Source organism: Poecile atricapillus, chromosome 19 (assembly GCF_030490865.1).
Source record: "Poecile atricapillus isolate bPoeAtr1 chromosome 19, bPoeAtr1.hap1, whole genome shotgun sequence".
NCBI lineage: Eukaryota > Metazoa > Chordata > Aves > Passeriformes > Paridae > Poecile > Poecile atricapillus.
The window spans coordinates 2,657,760-2,672,760 of NC_081267.1; the positions used below are offsets into that span (position 1 = coordinate 2,657,760).

Genomic DNA, 15,001 nt, shown 5'->3' on the forward strand with positions numbered 1-15,001 from the left:
TCCTGTGAGACAAATTGCATTACGGTTCAGTTCCAGCTGTCCAATCTTTACACATAAACCTTTGACAAAGTCTGGGCCTGGGATTGAATCCAGCTGCTTTCAGTCTTCTCTCTTAGAAAGAATTTAAAAGTCTAGGTGACCTGGAAGGGTTTGAGGATCCATGGTGGCTGTTGGGTGTCATTTCTCCACCTCATGACTCAGCAGGTGTTTCTCCAATAAAGAAATAAAGCTTTAGCCTGAAGCTCCCACTCTGCCCATGACAGGAAGCCCTGGGAGTGTCTGTGACATCCCGGCTCTTTGGCAGCCTGGGGACTCCTGGGATGTCACCGTGGAGCCCCCGGGAGTGCCTGTGACACAGCAGTGCCTTTGCAGCCCAAGGTCCTCTGGGATGTCACCATGGAATTGCTGTGACTGCATCTGACCACACGGCTCTTCAGCATCCCCAGAAACCCCTGGGAGGTCTCCATGGAACCCCTGTCTGTGCCTGTCTCAGGCCTGGAGCCAGAGCCCATTGCCATGGCAACCATTTGCAGTCCCATCCCCAGGCTCATGGGATCACAGAGCCACAGAATTGGCTGAGTTGGGAGGGACCCATGGGGATCCTCCAGTCCAACTGCTGGCCCTGCACAGGACACCCCAACAATCCCAGCCTGGGCCTGGCAGCGCTGGCCAAACGCTGCTGGAGCTCAGCCAGCCCTGGAGCTGGGAGCCTTCCCTGGGGAGCCTGTTCAGTGCCCCAGCAGCCTTGCAGGAAAAACCTTTTCCTCACATCCAGCCTAAACCTGCCCGCCTCAGCTCCAGCCGCTCCCTCCACTCCTGTCCCTGGGCACCAGAGGGAAGAGGTTCCCGCAGCCCCCAGCCAGGGACCCGCTCCCAAGGCTGCTGCCATGGCAACCAGGCCTGGCACCAGCTGGGATGCTCAGTTTCCATGGGCTGGGCTTCAGGAATGGGATTCCCCAATTTCCTGCTCCTACTGAAACCGCACTGCTGCTCGCTTCCCTCCCGCTTCTAATGGAAAGCACAAAAGGGAAAGATCCCATGCTGGGATAAGAACAATTTATTGAGAAGAGCAACGGGATAAGGAACAAACAGGAACAGAAAAAAATTGGATAACAGAAGGGATAAGACAAACTATTTACAGGGAAAACTAAAATGCCACCAACTGACTCTTCCTGGCCACGTATCTCCTCCTGTCTGGAAAGGACACTTTTCTCCTCTGGTGAGAGAGAGAGAGTCCTTTTCCTTCCCCTGGCAACAACCTGAGATGAAATTGAATATAATGACAAGGACATGGTCAGACCCTCATGTCCTTCAATCCCACATCATGACATTGCCATGGGCAGGAAAAGGGACAGGTGTGTTCCCACCATGGATCCCAGGGAACATGGATCACCAGGTCTCTTCCCAACGTGGATTCTGGAAGGGCACATGAAGCTGGAGTAGTGAACAAAGCTCTTCCTGCACTTTGGGGCAATCACAAGGTTTCCCTTACAGGTGCCTCCGTTGGTGTTGGGTCAAGGTAGAGCTCTGGGTGAAGCTCTTCCCACACTGGGGACACTCGTAGGGCCTCTCCCCAGTGTGGATGCGTTTGTGGGCACTGAGGTTGGATCTGTGGCTGAAGCTCTTGCCACATTTTCCACACTCATAGGGCCTCTCCCCAGTGTGGATGCGCCGATGCCTGATGAGGGTGGAGTTTTGCTTGAAGCCCTCCCCACAATCAGAGCAGTGGAAGGGCCTCTCATCCGTGTGAATCCGCTGGTGCCTTAGCAGAGTGGAGCTGGCCTGAAACCTCTTCCCACATTCCCCACACTCGTAGGGCCTCTCCCCAGTGTGGATGCGCCGGTGAATGGTGAGGGTGTTGTACTTGAAGCCCTCCCCACAGTCAGGGCAGCGGAAGGGCCTCTCATCCGTGTGAATCCGCTGGTGCACAAGGAGAGTGGAGCTGGTCTGAAACCTCTTCCCACACTTGGGACACTCGTAGGGCCTCTCCCCAGTGTGGATGCGCTGGTGGATGATAAGTTGGGAGCTGCAGCTGAAGCCCTTCCCACATTCCCCACACTTGTAGGCCCATTCCCCAGTGTGGATCATCTTGTGCTGGATCAGGCTGTTGCTCTGGCTGAAGCTCTTCCCACACTCCAAGCACTTGTAGGGCTTCTCCCCATCCTGAAGCTGCTCATGGACCACCAGCTCAGAGCCCTGGCTGGATCTCCGGCCGCCTTCCCAGCACAGGGTGGGTCTTTCCTTCTCAGAGCACCCTGGGATGGGTTTGGAGCCACTCCTCCTGCGGGATCTCCGGGGATTTTCCTCCGCATTGGATTCCTCTGCCGTGGAGCTGCTCAAAACAGCTTCTTCCATGAGGCTCTGCCACAGGGATTTGTCCTCCCTGGTCTCCATTCTCAGCTCCTTGTCTGGGGGAGGAAGGACAAGGAGAGGATGGGATTTGCCTCCGTGCCAGAGGGAGGGGGAAGGAGATCCCCCCAGTGAGTCCCCGGCAGGACGGCATCGGCAGCGGGGTTGTCCTGCAGCCAGGGGCCAGGCTGGGCTGGGAGATGGAGCAGGAGAGAGGAGGAAAGGGACACTGACTTCCTCCTCACCTGCCTCGGTGTCCTGGGGCATCTTCCTCTTCCTTGCAGCCTTCTTTTCCATGCAGATGAGGTTTGGAAATGAGAAATCCTGGTTTGGAGAAAACAAGGGATGAGCATATTGAGTTGGTAGGTCTGTCTGTTCAAGTCCCTCTCTAGAAGTCACCCGGGCACCTGGCTTGTCGTGGATTGAAAGGAAAGGTGTTTGCTAAGGAAGGCAGAAACCTACACTGAAATATATAAAAATGTAAGTAATCACCCCCTCTGAATTATTATAATCTTGATATCAAAGTGCTCTCAGATAAAGATTGAAGAATAGGAATAATAATTCCTTTCTAAAGAAAGGAAAATGAAAATGCAGCAGTACCTAAGATAAAAAACAACAAAAAAACAACTCGCTGAGAGAGTCAGTATACAACTTGACACCCTGTTGGTCAGGGTGTTGGCAGCAGTCTGATTAAATGGTGGCTGCAGTCTTCCTGGAGTGACAGATGTGGTTCTCTTGAAGCAATGATCCCATAGAATTGTGTACATTACCTCTGAAGTTCCGGTGCTGTAGATGGGTCTGGTCTATCCTCTGGGAATCCAGTGGAGAAAGACTGCCTGTGGTGCTCTGACTCTCAGATTATATCCAGTCAGGAATGCTTGGCTCCTCACCCTGGATGGAGCATCTCACAATGGGATGATGTCATTTTATCAGTCCTGCAGTGAGACTCAATGGCCCATTAAGAGAAGATATCCCCCTGGAGGGAGGATGGGTGGTGGAAGAGATAAAGAACACTGCCCCACCTGGTTTTAACAGCTGGCCCATTAACAGAAGATATCCCCCAGTTATGAAGGATGGGTCAAGAAAGAGATAAAGAAAACTGCTCTACCAGGTTTTAACAGATGGTGAGAGAATACATACTTTTGGTTACATCTTGCATTGCAACCCAAGACATGGGGTCCATAAAAACCTCCCAAACACCAAGACTTAGCCCTGAAAATGCCTCCCAGGAGTTCCCCATTTCTGTTCTCTCCCTTTTAGTGTTCAGGGTTTCACCCCTGTCCCAGCATCTGAGGGTAACATGTATATGGGGGTCCCCCGTCTACTCGGTCCCTGCCCTGCCCAGGCTTCTGGGAGTGCCAGGAATCTGAAGTTTCCCCCATTTCTATCTCCCCACTTAGGGATGCTGGAATTTTTTGGGGTCCCGGGGTCTCTGCTGCTATTATTCTCTTCTTCGGGGTGCAGGGCGTCCATGGAGACCCCCCTGCCCCTCTCCAGGCTGTTGAGGGTCCCATGAATTGTGGTGCTCCCCCTCTCTGGGCTCCCCACTTTGGGGTCCTCGGGGAGACAGGGCTCTGCTCCTCCAGGCTGCCTCTGCCAGGAGCTGCCACCAGGACATCCCAATGTCCCCCCAAAGGGCATTTTCCACTCAGCTTTGGAAGTTCTTCATTCTCCAATCATCACGCTCAAAAACCCAACCCAGGGACCCCCCCAGGATATCTGGGCCAAGATCCCCCTCCCTGGTCACCTGTGGGATGGGGGGGTAATGATCCCACGGATGGGGGGCTGTAAATTCAGGCAGTGAATCCCAGCTCCACTGGGATATACTGGGCGTGAGATCATACTGGGATAACAAGCACCTGACTGGGATTACTGGGAGTGTCTGGGAATGGCTATGGACATGCTGAGGGAAACTGGGACATATTGGGAGTGTCTGTGACCATACCGGGGATGACTGGGAACACACTGGGAACAATGGGAACCATGCTGGGGACAACTGGGAACAACTGGGAGTGACTGGGTCTGCACTGGGGGCAACTGGGCATGACTGGACCATGCTGGGAGCAGCTGGGATAATCTGTGGAGGGACTGGGACTGTACTGGGGGCAACTGGGTGCAACTGGGATCACACTGAGAGGAACAGGGAGTGACTGGAACCACGCTGAGGTCAACTGGCATCCTACTGGGAGCAACTGGGAGCAGCTGGGCCATGTGTGGAAGGACTGGGACCATACTGGCAGCAACTGGGACTGCACTCAGAGTGACTGGGAGTGGCTGGGAGCAACTGGGATCAGGCTGGAAGCACCTGAGGAGTGAGTAGGAAGAACTGGGATAGACTGGGAGAGACTGATACCACAGTCCCACAGGTAAATGGGAGCAACTGGAAACACACGAGATAATCCTGGGAGCAGCTGTGCCCATGCTGGGGACATACAAGGATCCTAGTGGAATTAGCTGGGATCATACTGGGAGGGAATGGAAAGGTGCTGGCTGGGACTGGAACCATGCTGGAGGTGACTGGGAGCAACTGGGCCCATCCTGGGAGTGACAGGGAGTCACTCTGGCCATGACTGGAATCATGCTGGGAGGATCTGGGAGTGACTGGAACCATACTGGGGGTGACTGGGAGCAACAGCTCATTCATGGGAATGACTGCAACTGCAGTGAGAGTGACTGGGATCATCTGGGAAGTATTTTTCTGTATATCTTCTGTCTTTCTGGTCTCCTTTTATTCTCCTTCTTCTCTTACGTACCTGGAACATTTTTGGATATATTAATGTTTCCCAAAATCTTAAGGGTTAACACTTTTAGGTTAAAGGAGCTAAGCTTCCAAAGTTAATGCTATGGTAAGAGTTTTATGTTCAATTGGATGTTGTATTAAACCCTTTCCCAAAATTCCTTGATTGTCTATATTTTGCCAATTAAATTTTGTGTCATTTTGACCTTTTAGCTCAGTTGGTCAGAGCATGGTACCAGTATCACCGAGGTTGTAGGTTCAATCCTTGTGGGGCCATTCACTTAAGAGCTGGACTTGATGGTCCTTGTGGGTCCCTTCCTACCAAGAATATTCTTTGCATCTGTCCATGTTGAGAAGACCTGGTGGGTGTTTCTCCTGTGCACCAAACTCAAGCACAGGAACCTTTGGTTACCACCAGCATTGAAGTGTTCTGGGGTGTTACAGCCCTGCAGGCTCACAGTGACCTCTTGTTTCCATGAGGCCCCACAGTGTCCCACTGGTTCCTTGGTTCCATGGGCCCAAGAGTGCCACAATGATCCCCTTGGATCCACAACTTACCACAGTGTCACACTGGCCTCTTGGTTCCATAAGGATCTGGAGTGTCACACAGGTTTATGGCATTTGTCCTTGCTGCCCCTCACATCCCACTGCCCCACAAAGAGCCCCGAGCCACCCGTGAGGGACAGGCCCTGCTGTTCCAGGCCTGGGCTCAGGGCTTGGCCTTTCTGCTTCCTCCAACCCAGCCAGGGCTTGCTCAGCATTGCAGTTCCCTGCTCAGAGCCTTTGGCTCCTGGCAATCCTGGCCTCCAGGATCTGCTCTCACCAGTCCCTGGGGAGCCTTTGGCAGTCCCTGCCCTCAGTGGGGCTGATTGATGCTCCAAGGGGCTTGGAGTTTTGCTTCTGACTCCTTGAGCAGCTTCTTCAGCCTGAAGGAGGGACAAAGGAGGATCAGGGAAAGGAGAAGGAAGCATGAGGTCAAGCACTCCCTGAATTCACAGCCTCCACCCATGGGATCATCACCCCCCATCCCACAGGTGACCGGGGAGGGGGAGCTTGGCCCAGATGTCCCGGGGGGTCCTTCTTGGGTTGTGTTTTTTGGGGGGGATGTTTGGACAATGAAGAACTCCAAAGCTGAATGGAAAATTCCCCTTGGAGGGATACTGGGGGGTCCCAGCATCCCTAAGTGGGGAGATGGAAACAGGGGGAACTTTTCAGATTCCTGGCACTCCCAGCAGCCTGAAGAGGTCAGGGACCGAGTAGACAGGGGACCCACAGTACAAGCATGATCCCCAGCAGCTGGGACAGGGAGGAATCCCTGAACAGCAAAGGAGTGAGACCAGAGATGAGGAACTCCTGGGAGGCATTTTCAGGGCTGAATCTTGGTGTTTGGGAGGTTTTTATGGACCCCATGTCTTGGGTTGCAATGCAAGATGTAACCAAAAGTATGTATTCTATCACCATCTGTTAAAACTTGCTGGGGCAGTTTTCTTTATCTCTTTCATGACCCATCCTTCATAACTGGGGGATATCTTCTGTTAATGGGCCAGCTGTTAAAACCAGGTGGGGCAGTGTTCTTTATCTCTTCCACCACCCATCCTCCCTCCAGGGGGATATCTTCTGTTAATGGGCCATTGAGTCTCACTGCAGGACTGATAAAATGACATCATCCCATTGTGAGATGCTCCACCCAGGGGGAGGAGCCAAGCATTCCTGACTGGATATAATCAGAGAATCAGAGCACCAGAGGCAGTCTTTCTCCACTGGATTCCCAGAGGAGAGACCAGACCCATCTACAGCACCAGAACTTCAGAGGTAAGCTACAATCTTCTATTGCTTCAACAGAACCACATCTGTCACTCCAGGAGGACTGCAGCCACTGCTGCCAGCACCCTGACCAACAGGGTATAGGGTTGTATACTGACTCTCTCAGAGTGTTGTTTTTTTGTTGTTTTTCTTTTTTACTGCTGAATTTTCATTTTCCTTTCTTTAGTAAAGAATTGTTATTCCTATATATTTATCTGAGAGGGCTTTCATATCAAGATTCTAATAATTTGGAGGGGGTTGTTGCTTACATTTTTATCAATTTCAATGGAGGCTTCTGCCTTACTTAACAAACACCTTTCCTTTCAAACCAAGACACACCAGATGCCCTGATGACTTCTAGAGAGGGACTGGGACAGAGGGACCTTCAAACTCAATGTGCTCCTTCCTTGTTTTCTCCCAAACCAGGATTTCCCAATCCCAGACCTGGAGGCTGGATGGAGAAGGGGGCTGTGAGGAAGAGGAAGATGCTCCAGGACGCCCAGGCAGGTGAGGAGGAAGTCAGTGCCCCTTTCCCCCTCTCTCCTGCTCCATCTCCCAGCCCAGCATGGCCCCCGGCTGCAGGACAACCCCGCTGCCGACGCCGTCCTGCCGGGGACGCACTGGGGGGATCTCCTTCCCCTTCCCTCTGGCACAGAGGCAAATCCCATCCTCTCCTTGTCCTTCCTCCCCCAGACAAGGAGCTGAGGATGGAGACCAGGGAGGACAAATCCTCACAGCAGAACCTCATGGAAGAGGCCATTTTGAGCAGCTCCACAGTGCAGGAATCCAATGGGGAGGAAAATCCCCGGAGATCCCACAGGAGGAGGGGCTCCAAACCCATCCCAGGGTGCTCTGAGGAGGAAAGACCCACCCTGTGCTGGGAAGGCGGCCGGAGATCCAGCCAGGGCTCTGAGCTGGTGGTGCATGAGCAGCTTCAGGATGGGGAGAAGCCCTACAAGTGCTTGGAGTGTGGGAAGAGCTTCAGCCAGAGCAACAGCCTGATCTGCCACCAGATGATCCACACTGGGGAATGGCCCTACGAGTGTGGGGAATGTGGGAAGGGCTTCAGCTGGAGCTCCCAGCTCATCATCCACCTGCGCATCCACACTGGGGAGAGGCCCTACGAATTTCCTGAGTGTGGGAAGAGGTTTCATAGCACCTCCACTCTCTTCAGGCACCAGCGGATTCACGCGGAGGAGAGGCCCTTTCACTGCCCCGACTGCGGGGAGGGTTTTAAGCATTACTCCAACCTCGTCATCCACCGGCGCATCCACACTGGGGAGAGGCCCTACGAGTGTCCCAAGTGTGGAAAGAGCTTCACCCAGCACTCTCACTTGACCCGACACCAATGGAGGCATTGGTAGGGGAAGCCCTGTAAATGCCGGAAGTTCAGGGAGAGCTTTGTGTACTGCTCCTGATTCATCCCCACTTGGAGGACGGACATTGGGAAGAGACCTGGTGATCCATGTTCCCTGTGATTCGTGCTGGGAAGACACCTGTCCCTTTTCCTGCCCATGGCAATGACATGATGTGGGATTAAGGAACGTGAGGGTCTGGCCATGGCCCTGTCATTATATTCAATCCCATATCAGGTCATTGCCAGGGGCAGGAAAAGGACTCCCTCTCTGTCACCAGAGGAGAAGGGTGTCATTTCCAGACAGGAAAAGATACGTGGCCAGGAAGAAACAGTCAGTGGTGGTTTATTTTTCCCTGTAAATAGTTCTTCTTACCTATTTTGTTACCAAAATTATTTCTGTTCCTGTTTGTTCCTTATCCTGTTGCTGTTCTCAAGAAATTGTTCTTATCCCAGAATGGGATCTTTGCCTTTTCTGCTTTCCATGGGAGGTTGGAGGGAAGAGAGTGGCAGCCCGGTTTTAGCAGGAGCAAGAAATTGGGGAATGCCATTCCTGAAGCCCAGCCTGTGGAAACCGAGCATCCCAGCTGGTGCCAGGCCTGGTTGCCATGGGCAGCAGCCTTGGGAGCGGGTCCCTGGCTGGGGGCTGAGGGAACCTTTTCCCTCTGGTGTCCAGGGACAGGAGTGGAGGGAGCGGCTGGAGCTGAGGCGGGCAGGTTTAGGCTGGATGTGAGGAAAAGGTTTTTCCCGCGAGGCTGCTGGGGCACTGAACAGGCTCCCCAGGGAAGGCTCCCAGCTCCAGGGCTGGCTGAGCTCCAGCAGCGTTTGGCCAGCGCTGCCAGGCCCAGGCTGGGATTGTTGGGGTGTCCTGTGCAGGGCCAGCAGTTGGACTGGAGGATCCCCATGGGTCCCTCCCAACTCAGCCAATTCTGTGGCTCTGTGATCCCATGAGCCTGGGGATGGGACTGCAAATGGTTGCCATGGCAACAGGCTCTGGCTCCAGGCCTGAGCTGGTGTCCATGGCAACCACCCCTGGCATGGGGTCTCCATGGAGCTGCCAAGGGACTGATCATAGCAACAGGGGCTGTGATGGTTGCCATGGAAACAGACCACAGCAGGGAGACAGCTCTGGCCAGGAGCAGCTCCTGAGCACAGCCCAGCAGGGCTGGGGCCCTGCCAGGGCAGCTCAGGGACACGAGCAGGCCCAGACAGAGCTCCCAGGGGCTCAGCACTGGCAGGGGCTGTGGGATGTGCCAGAGGGGGCTGTGTCACAGCAGCACCTCTGTGGTTGTGTCCTGGAGCCCCAGAGCAGCTGTGATGTCAGAAAGGGGCTGTGTGACAGCTCAGAGTTTGTTGTGTGATGTCACTGAGCAGCTATGGCATCATAGAGGGGACTGTGTGACATCACAGAGAAGGCTGTGACATCATGACATGGCTGTATGACATCATAGCGCCATGTATGACATTGGTGCTGCAAAGAGCGGTGCCAATGGCGGGGCCGGAGGCGGCTCTGGGGGCGGGGCCGGGGCTGTGGGCGGGGCCGCAGCGGAGCAGCGCGATGGCTCCAGCGCTGGGGCCGGGGGCGCTCCCGGGGGGCGGCGAGAGGTGAGGGGGACCCCCGGCACCGGGACTCTTTGATCGCCCATTCCGGAGCGCCGAGGGGCCCCTAAACCCCCATTCCTGGGCGCCGCCATCCCACCGAACCCCCATTCCCGGCCATGGGTCCCACCCTGCACCCCCTTATCCGGCACCAGGAACGCCTGCACCCCTTTCCCGGCCATCCCGCCTCTCGCAGCCCCCAGAGCCCCCTTCTCCTTGACCCATTTACCCCCCGGACCCCTATTCCTGCCTCTTCCAGCTGTAGGAGTCTAGAAATGCAGGAAAATTTCTCTGCTTGTGAAATTCTCTGGAAAATACATCAATTGTATATAATACTGATAAAAAGGCTTCTAAATATCCCTGAATAAGCCAGAGCTTGTAGGAAATTAAATAAGAAGTAGAAAAATAGTTTTTCTGACACAGAGGTGAAAGTATAAGTTTTAAGAGGGTTCCACACATGGAGTAAAGATGGAGGGCAGCCCAGAGGAGGCTGGAGAGTAAGAGAAAATTGTATCTTAAAAGAGAATTCAGCCCAGAGGAGGCTGGGAGACTATAGAGAACTGTATTCACAGAGAATTCAGCCCAGAGGAGGCTGGGAGACTATAGAGAACTGTATTCACAGAGAATTCAGCCCAGAGGAGGCAAAGAAAAGAGAGACAGAGGTAACAAGTGGTGCCCCGTGTGAGTGCTATATATAGCTCACGAAAATCTTTATCAAGGCCTGTTTGGATCACAACTCCGGATCTCGGACCATCCATCTGCTATCAAACTCCGGAGTTCCAAGGGCCCTGAACTCCGGACGCTGGATTCTGCTGGTCGGTAATCCTCGTAGATAGCCATCTGAACCGGTAAGCTCGTTCCAACCTTACGAGATGGGATCAAATATCTCTAGAGGAGAACAGGCAATCTTAGAAAAATTAGAGACTGTTATTGAGCTGTATCATTATAAAATTCCTAGGAATGAATTAGAATTATTGTTATTGTGGATAAAAGAAAATTACCCTAGGGTATCTGAAGAGCATATATTTCAGCCGTGTATATGGGCAACTATAAAAATGAGATTACAAGAATCAAAAATCCCAGAGACATGGGTACCAGAAAAAATGATAGAGAGATGTGATATTCTTTTTGATGTAATGTATCAGTATCATTTTCCAAAATTACCTACCCTGAAAAGTGGGGAGGGGAGAGATATTGAACTGCCCTTTCTGGAGCAGCGGGAAGCTCCAAAAAGCCTCAGCGGCATGGTTACCCTTAACCCCACCCCTTCGGATATTGTGCGGGAGGAGGGAGGACTGCGGGAGGCGGCGGAGCGCCAAACAGGTCCCACTGAAACTCCAGAAAGCAAAGTGAGCAGTTTGCTGCAATATTGCAGAGAGAAAAGTCACGCGCGAACATATGAAGAATGGCATAAAGTCTTTATGGAATTAATAGAATCAGAAAAAGTAGCGGGTGGGGTAGAGAAAGTACTAGAAAGTATTCATGATATTTCTAAAGCCACGCCTATAGAACAACCCCCTTACCCGCCTCTGTCAGAGGAGCCAGAGCGAGGGAGGGATTTCTCCCCGCCCTCTGACAAAGCTAATAGCCCGGAGATGATATCGGAAAAAAATAATGAAACAGAGCATGCCCAGGAGGCTAGCTCAGATATACCCGCCCAGCAGGCGGAATCAGAGGCTGCCCAAGAGGAGGAGCCACAAAGAGCGGCGGGAAACGGCAGATTGGCCGCGCCGCACGCAGACCCGGATATAATGGGGAGAAATTAGGAGCAATACCAAAGCGTCGCCTTAAAAAGGCAGGAAAAGCAAGGGGGCCGGCCAAAGCCATAAAGGCACACCCCGAAGGGAGACCCGTGACGCGGTCTATGACGCGGAGGCTCCAATCCATCAAGGCGGAGATTGGGGAAGCCCCCTGCCAAGCCGCGCATGCGCAGTCCGGCATAGCTTCCGAGCCTGCGCAACTTAAATATGAAGACGATCTAGCAACAAAGAAAGAATTCTCTACTATAAGCATCATTAGTACTGAAAGGGATTTATCTCTTAAAGAGAATTATCCCCTTGATTCTGCATTTTTAGAATTTTTCTCATATTTCTTAGAAATTATAAGAACAAGTACTAATGATTCAACAGTAACAAAGGAGTTACAGCCGATTGCTGAAACAACAGCATCATATGGGCAAACAGCATTACACCAGCCCTCATTATCATCTGAAATTACAAGCGCAAAGCATGTGGAGGATGACAGTATTTTAACTATTACTGCTAGTGAAGGAATTCCACTGTCATCATTTAAAGCACAAGACTTTTTCCTTCAAGCTGACAAATCAGCTTTTCAAAATATAGATTCAAAATTGGATTTGTTTTCAAAAAAATATCCCTCCTCTTCAAAAAGATTACATCATTCGTTAGATTTCCAGGATCTAATTGATCCTAATTTTACTCAATTCTCACAATCACAAAATTTCCCTATGATACCGCAAATTAGAATAAAACAAAAACAAAAATCAATATGGACCCTTCCTCAAAGAGAAGGGGGAGGAATGGATGCTCCTGGAAATATTGAGGATATTGCTGTACTACCAGTGAGACTTGGAAGAAGGGAGGATGCCCCAAGATGGGAGCCAATAGATGGCTCACTTTTAAAAGACCTACTGGATGCAGTAGAAAAGAGAGGACTTGGCTCTCTGTATTTTAAACAATTATTGAGAGGCCTCTTTCGCAGTCATGAAATGCTACCTTATGATTGCAAATATATAGCAACAACAATATTTACAGAGTCACAATATATGTTATGGAATAAGAAATGGAGAAAAGCCCTCCAAGAATTGAGAGATAAATATGCAAGAGGACCATATGCACACATTACAGTAGCCCAGATGGCAGGAGATATCCCATATCATAAACCAGAAATCCAAATGGCAGATTTGCCTCCAGAGGTGCTCCGAGATATCATAGAAGCAGCTGAAAAGACACTGCTGCAGATTCAACCCTCTGGATCCTCAGAAGGTATTTACACTGAAATAAGGCAGGGTCCTTCAGAGCCTTTCACCAGTTTTGTGGATCGTCTCACACAAGCAATTGACCGACAGGTGATAGATGAAAATGTGAAGCCACATTTGCTTCAGGGTCTTGCTTTTGCGAATGCTAATGCAGAGTGTCGACGTATTATCAGTACCTTGCCAGGGTATCCAACAGTTGAAGAAATGATAGAGGCCTGCAGTAAGATGCGCATTTCACAAGTTGCCAGCATTTCTGCAGAAGAATTTCAAAAGTTACTTGCAGAACAACGAGAGGGATTTCAGAAAATATTCAAGAGCATGGAATCAGGATTTCAACAACTTAATTGTACAGACGTGGTGGAAGCAGCACAAAGGAATATGTTATCAATGTGGAAAACAGGGACACATAAAGAAGAATTGTACGTCACAGAAAAAAGCACAAACTCTCTGCCCTAGATGCAGAAGAGGAAAACATCATCCTAGTCAATGTTTTTCCAAGACAGATGTAGATGGAAAACCTCTGGCAATGCCGGGAAACTTCAAAAAGAGCACGCCAAGCCACCGCGCGATGACACAAGTGGTGGTAAGGGAAAATCCTCAACATCAATTTTACTGAATTCTTCTAATCAGAAAGCGATTATTGGGGAACAACAAACTGACTCACTTAGCAAGACTATTTGTCAATTCCCCAGTGATCCAGATTTATTACCACCAGGTGCACAATGTGAATTAAGGACCTCAAAAATGGTGTGTTTTTTTAATGAAGATCATGCAGTAATTCATACAGGAGCAACCGGAGCATCAAGAAAGAGACAGGATTTTTTGATAATAGGCAGGGACAGATGTACTATTCTGGGACTTATTATATATCCATGTGTTGTCTCTGCAAATTATAATGAAGAATTAACAGTACTAGCTAAAGCTCTACGTCCTCCATTGACCGTTCCAGCGAACACACTGATAGCTAAAGCTATTGCCCTGCCTCCACATGCAAATACTCCAATCAAGATAAAGACCAGAGAGCGGATTGCATCTGTCAATGAATACCTAGAAGTTCATGCTACCTGGGTGAAACAAATTAGCCGTGATCGACCTGTAATCACTTGCAAGCTGACATATGATAAAAATACAGTTTTAATACAAGGGACAGTGGATACAGGCGCGGATGTCACAGTCATTTCACATCTTCTCTGGCCTGGAGAGTGGAGTTTAAAAACTCCTCTGAGTGCCCTCTCAGGGATTGGAGGGAACACCGTGTGCCTGCAGAGTGAACACCCCATCATCATTACAGGGCCAAAAGAAAAGACAGCTATTGTGTGTCCTTTTGTTGTACAGAGACCCTTCACAGTGTGGGGAAGAGACATTCTATCCCAGTGGGGGATGAGAATTGAAATGGATTTTTGATAGGGGCCACTGAGGCACTCACCACCTTGAAATTAACTTGGAAAACAGACGACCCTATTTGGGTGGACCAGTGGCCCCTAGAAAAGGAGAAACTGAGTGCTCTAGAAGAATTAGTCCAAGAACAGTTGCAGAAAGGTCACATTACACCAACTACTAGTCCCTGGAACTCTCCAGTTTTTGTAATTCGTAAAAAGTCTTCAGGTTCGTGGAGATTGATTCATGATCTCAGAAGAATTAATGAGGTCATTGAGGAAATGGGACCCCTTCAACTTGGACTTCCATCGCTTTCAATGATTCCGAGACACTGGCCAATCATGATCTTCGACCTCAAGGATTGTTTTTTCAACATTCCGCTTCATCCGAAAGATGCTCCAAGGTTCGCTTTTTCAGTTTCAAGTATTAATAGAATGAGACCTCTACAGAGGTATCATTGGGTGGTATTACCACAAGGTCTCCGTAATTCTCCAACAATTTGCCAATGGTTCGTGGCACGAACCCTGTCTCCAGTGAGAGAAAAACATCCAAAGGCATTGATCATTCATTATATGGATGATCTGCTCATTGCAGCAGCAACAGAGCAAGAACTGGAAAAAACTCGTGACAGCATGTTTATAGAAATTCAGAAAGCAGGACTAGAAATTTCGACTTCTAAAATTCAAGAAGTTTCACCATGGAGCTATCTAGGTTGGAAGATCACAGCACAAGAAATAAAACCACAGAAAATACAAGTAAGAACTCGAGTCAATAACCTACAAGA

The 15,001-nt window shown here is 50.5% G+C and overlaps 1 pseudogene; it reads right to left on the reverse strand.

Moving 5' to 3' along the window:
- The window catches only part of LOC131586324 (zinc finger protein 850-like), a 505,482-nt pseudogene that overhangs the window by 131,840 nt on the left and 358,641 nt on the right, over positions 1–15,001 (reverse strand).